Consider the following 5,784-nt stretch of genomic DNA (forward strand, 5'->3'; position numbering starts at 1 on the left):
TCAGAAAGTTTTCAACACTTTCTCTAAGCAAAAGTATGAGAAGGAATGATTACCCATGTACTGCTAAGAAGGGTTACCTTAATATGAAGAAATAGAAAAAAAAGGAGCTAATGAAAGCAATAGTCATGTCTTTAGACAAGACCATTGAGAGACGACATGTAGGAGCGGGAAGTGGTTCGGTGAAAACTAAAGCTCCAGGCTAGTAATTTGAAAGTGACATTTACTTTGGCCTTTGAATTTAATCCCATCAGATAGTCTCTATGCAAAAGTATCTTGTAAGGTGTTAGCCACTGACTTTGTACTTTCTCTCTTTAGACCTTCCTCTTGTGCTTTCTTCTTTATGATCAGTCTGTGGAATGCTCAATTAATGCTAGATCTAATATTACAGAAAAAAAAAGAGCTAAAGAGTGGAGGACTCCCTTGAGCCCTTCCAAAAGGCAACAGAGAATCGCTAGGCAGTACACACCTCTCAAGTTCTTTGGGACAGTGTTGATTGATAGGCACAGAGATAGGACTAGTATTAGAAGTGGGTACCCTGTCTCCCTTGCACTTTGGAGCAACACACAGCCTTGCCCTAGGCCTGACCAGCCTTGTGGCAGCCAGCTTTGGCGGCCCATGGGCCTTATTTACCAACTCAGCATTCTGTGGCGGTTGCTTGGGCACTTGGCTCCAGCGGTTTCCTTGGCCCTCTCCAAAGGTCTCCTGGAATGACCAGCCTGTAGCAATCAGGCTGCGCAGCAGGGATGGAGAGGAAGACATCCTTGGAGCATCACAGTCCCTTCCATGTGGTACTGAGTCACAGTGGGTCTGCCTTACCACACAAGACAGTCGTAATTTTCTTTTTTTTTTTTTTTTAAGATTTTTTATTTATTTATTTGACAGAGAGAGATCACAAGTAGATGGAGAGGCAGGCAGAGAGAGAGAGAGGGAAGCAGGATCTCTGCCGAGCAGAGAACCCGATGCGGGACTCGATCCCAGGACCCTGAGATCATGACCTGAGCCGAAGGCAGCGGCTTAACCCACTGAGCCACCCAGGCGCCCAAGACAATCGTAATTTTCAAAGAAATTTCATGTGATTTCAAAAAATGCCTCTTCAACAAAATGTTTATATTTTCACTGTACACCAGCTCTTCAAGAGCCCCAGCTCTTAGCAAATCCATTTGCTCAGCGATTTGAAGTTTATGTAACGAACAGATAATGGGTGCTTACTAAGTGCCAGGTACCTAATGGGGCACTGTCATTATGTATAAACATACAGACATACATTCTTTACATTCAGGAAACATACATTCTTATCTTATGGATAAGAGAATGGGGACTCGACAAATGAACAGGCTTGCCCAAGGCAGCGTAGCTAATAAGTAGTCAAATTGAAGTTCAGGACAAACAGGCATACCTGGACCCAAAGCTTACTAAAATATGGCTTGTGCAAGTGTAAAGGCCACGTTTGGATTTACACTAACTTTCAGGTATTATACTGCAATGACTTTTTACCTCCTTCTGAGGCTGAGAACATGTTATCTAATGGTGACCTACGCATAAAATTTGCATTTCTTGAGTCTTACCCGAGATCATCCCCACAAAACATTAGCAGATGGAATTTACTGAGAATTTCATGAAGGAGTCAGAGAATGGGTTTATATTACTGTGACGCACATGATTTTAATTGTCAATATAGATGTTATTTTGAAAAATATCCACCGTTTGCTGTGCCACTGTGGAGAACTTCTACTCATTTCAGCCTTTCTTGCCCTACTGTCTCTTTATTCTTTGCTTCCCTTCTCTCCTTTTTGCAACTCAGGAGTAAACAAGCAAGCAAAAACAAAACCAAACAAAAAACCCAAATCAAAACCAAACAAAACCCCAAGCCCAGAAGCAAATCTTTCTTTAAAAAAAAATTGAACAAAGCAACTCTCCTCTTCCTCTGAAGCTTTGTTATTAGCCAAAGCCAAGGTCCTCGATGTCTTACCTTCTAATACAAGTAATTATGGATGTATCACCCTCCTTTCCCTCCCCCTCAAAAAACATTTACTCTTTTTTTTTTTTTTTTTTTTTTTTATTTATTTATTTGACAGAGAGAGATCACAAGCAGGCAGAGAGGCAGGCAGAGAGAGAGGAGGAAGCAGGCTCCCTGCTGAGCAGAGAGCCCGAATGCGGGGCTCGATCCCAGGACCCTGGGATCATGACCTGAGCCGAAGGCAGCGGCTTAACCCACTGAGCCACCCAGGCGCCCCAAAAAACATTTACTCTTTAAGATGAATACAAACTTTCTAATTTTATGGTCAGTTGATGGAACACTCAATTCACTATAAGCAATGGATTAGAATAAAAACAGGCTTGGGGAGCCTGGGTGGCTCAGTGGGTTAAGCCTCTGCCTTTGGCTCAGGTCATGATCCCAGGGTCCTGGGATCGAGCCCCGCGTCGGGCTCTCTGCTCAGCAGGGAGCCTGCCTCCACCTCTCTCTCTGCCTGCCTGTCTGCCTACTTGTGATCGGTTTGTCAAGTAAATAAATAAAATCTTAAAAAAAAAAAAAGGGCTTAAGTAGGGCAAAAATATATTCAGCTCTTATTCTATTTGATTTTAAAGATTTTATTTATTTGAGAGAAAGAGAAAGAGAGCATAAGCAGGGAAGGGGCAGAGGGGGAAGCAGACTCCCTGCTGAGAAGAAAACCCAATATGGGGCTCACATGAGACTCCATTTCAGGACCCTGGGATCTTGACCTGAGCTGAAGGCAGACCCTTAACCATTAGAGCCACCCAGGCTCCCCAATCAGCTCTACCTTTTAAGAAGAACTAAAGTATAACCTTCCTTTGACTCCGATTATTTATGTATTTCAAGATACAGCATGTCGGGGATGCTATTATTAGCAATAATTATCAGTGTTTTGGATATATTCAGAAGTGTAGATTAATCAGTCGTTCTGGCTATTAGTATGAAGGATAATAGAATCCAGTATCCCAACATAGAGGACTTTTCTAGAGGAATTCAGTGTTTGACAAAATTAAATGCCTGGCTATTACTTCATACTGGTATTAAAAAGAAAAAAAAAAAAAAGAAAAGCTGACAATCAGATTCTCTGACACATTCATTAACTGCAGACAAGGGAGCAGCAGAATTTGCTTAAAGAAATGCAAATGGATCCCATTGTCCTTAAAAGTGAAGACAGCACAGAGTAAGGAGGACATTTTGGCACTTTTAAAATAGATGTTTCTTTTCTGTGCAGAAAAAAATGTCTTTTTCTGGTGAATTGCACTGAAGTGTCTATTTTGCTTAATTTTTACATTAATAGCATATGTGGTTTAATTCTGGTCAAGATGAAGACATTTAAAAAAATCTCATTAGAGAGCTATCCAGATGCTCTATTTATTTATTTAAAAATTTTTAATTATTTAAAAAATATTTATTTATTTTAGTTGAGTGTCAGAGAATGAGCAAGCAAGCGAGTGCGTGTTGCAGGGAGAGGGGTAGAGGAAGAGGCGGGGAGAAGCAGACTCCTGGCTGGGCACAGAGCTGGTTGTGAGGCTCATCTCAGGAACCTGAAATTATGACCTGAGCCGAAACCAAGAGTCAGATGCAACTGACTGAGCCCCTCAAATCTTCTTTTTAAAAATAGCCATTAGTATATTACGATGTCCTGCATTGTTATACTTATTTTAAAAAATGAAGTTAAGGCATTCCTACTGAGTAGCTCTCTATTATGGTAAATCTTATTAAGATTAAGATTTATTTATTTATAAGATTTATTAAGATTTATTATTATTATTAAGATTATTAAGGGTTGTACATAACATTAATGAAAAACTATTACCAAAAGTATAACAACTACATGTAACAAAATCCTAAAATAACATGGTCTAAGGTAATTCTGTCTTCAGTCCTAATTTCTAGTACTAACATTTCAGGCAACCCATTGTGTCTTTGCACATGTTCTTTCCTTTGCACCTGTTCTTCTGGGAAGGCTCTTTCTCCCCATTTTTCTTATGGCCGGGTTCTTCTCCTTCAGATCTTTAAGAGCAGATAATCATTTTCGCTTGGGTGAGGATATGCATGAGTCTTAAAAAAAACAAAACAAAACGAATAGGAATATATCAGGGGTTTAATGAAACATCCTGTGGTTTGAGTGAAGTATGTATATATGTGTGTGCAGGTAAGTGAGTTTAAGATTAAATTATAAAGGTAAGTAGGCATCATTTAGGCAGTACTTTGTCTGTCATTCTACTATGTTTGCCAAGGGAAAGTAGGCTAGAGAAAATGATTTGAATTTTAGAAGGATCACTTTGATGGAAGTGTGGAAATTTGGGGTAGGATGAGGAAAGGCTGGAAGAAGGGGTAATTGTTAGTAGAGTGTAGTGTTAAGGACAAGAGATTATTTGAGACTACCTGGTGACAATAAAAGCAGAAAAGTGTAGTGGAGTAATAGATGAAATAGTTGGAAGCCCCTTTATTGAGAGAAGTTGACAAGATGAATGTGGTTGTTAGTGAAAGACAAAAGAGATTATTTTCTAGTGTTATTTCTGGTGTTATTTCTAGACCTTGATGAATAACTGGATTATGGTACAATTAATCAAAGTGGGAAATGGGGGAGGATTACTGAATTTTAGGGGAAGGTTTTCAAACAAGATACGTACAATTTGAGTTTGAGATATATGAAAAATTATGATGGATCAGTGATTTTCAAGGTATGATCTGTCAATGCCCGGAGTCCCTAAGACTCTTTCAAAGGTCAATGAAGTCAAAATCATTTTTATAATAATATTAAGACAGTATTCCTCTTTCTTCCATGTTTCTGTGCTACTGTAATAGTGTGCATGAATATCCTGGCAGGTGCTCACAAGAGTATTAGCAATGCTGAAAAGAGAGGCAAACACCCTCATTAAGTCATGCTCCAAAGTCGCTCTCTGGTTCCTAACTGTGATGGTGAAGCATGGTTGTATTGGCAAATTTGAAATTATTGATGATCACAGAGCTGAGAAAATTGTTGTGAACCTCACAGGCAGGTTAAACAAGTATCAAGTGATCAGCCCCAGATTTGATGTACAACTCAAAGATCTAGAAAAATGGCAGACTAATCTGCTCCCCTCCTGCCAGTTTGGTTTCATCGTACTGACAACCTCAGCTGGCATTGGACCACGAAAAAGCAGGATGAAAACACACAGGAGGGAAAATCCTGGTATTCTTTTTCTAGGGATGCAATATGTATGTGCAAATAAAATCCCTCATTGGAAAAGAAAAAAGGCATTATTGCCTTTTTAACTGTGCTGACATTTGCACTAATAGTGGAAGAGCAATTGTGGGTAAAATTATTAGTGCCTTAGCATGAATAAGGCAATGGTGCCAAGGTACAGGAATAATGATATTGTAGTCTTTATTGCCATGTCCTTGCAATTTAAGAAAATGCCTAGTTTTACTTAAAAGTGTCCTTGATGAAGCACAAAGATTATTAGTTTTATTAAATTTTGATCCTTTAGTACATATCTTTTTAAATTGATACACATTTTATTTACTTTTTATGAATTGAAACTGAATAACAATTAAGCAAATGGGTCTGTTGTGATAGAAATAGCAGGTTATGAAAATAATATTGTGAAGTGCACCTGGGTGGCTCAGTCAGTTAAGCACCTGAATCTTGGTTTCAGCTCAGGTCACAGTCTCATGGTCATGGAATTGAACTTCGCCTTGGGCTCTGTGTTTGGTGCGGAGCCTGCTTCAGAATCTTTCTTCCTCCCCCTCTGCCCTTCCCCACTTGAGTTCTCTCTCTCAAATAAATAAATAAAAATTTTAAA

General features: G+C 39.3%; 1 pseudogene; it reads left to right on the forward strand.

Moving 5' to 3' along the window:
• Positions 1-4,806: 4,806 nt before the first annotated feature.
• Positions 4,807-5,186, forward strand: LOC125094252 (40S ribosomal protein S15a-like; annotated as a pseudogene).
• The last annotated feature ends 598 nt before the right edge of the window (positions 5,187-5,784 follow it).

Source organism: Lutra lutra, chromosome 2, assembly GCF_902655055.1.
Source record: "Lutra lutra chromosome 2, mLutLut1.2, whole genome shotgun sequence".
Classification (NCBI taxonomy): domain Eukaryota; kingdom Metazoa; phylum Chordata; class Mammalia; order Carnivora; family Mustelidae; genus Lutra; species Lutra lutra.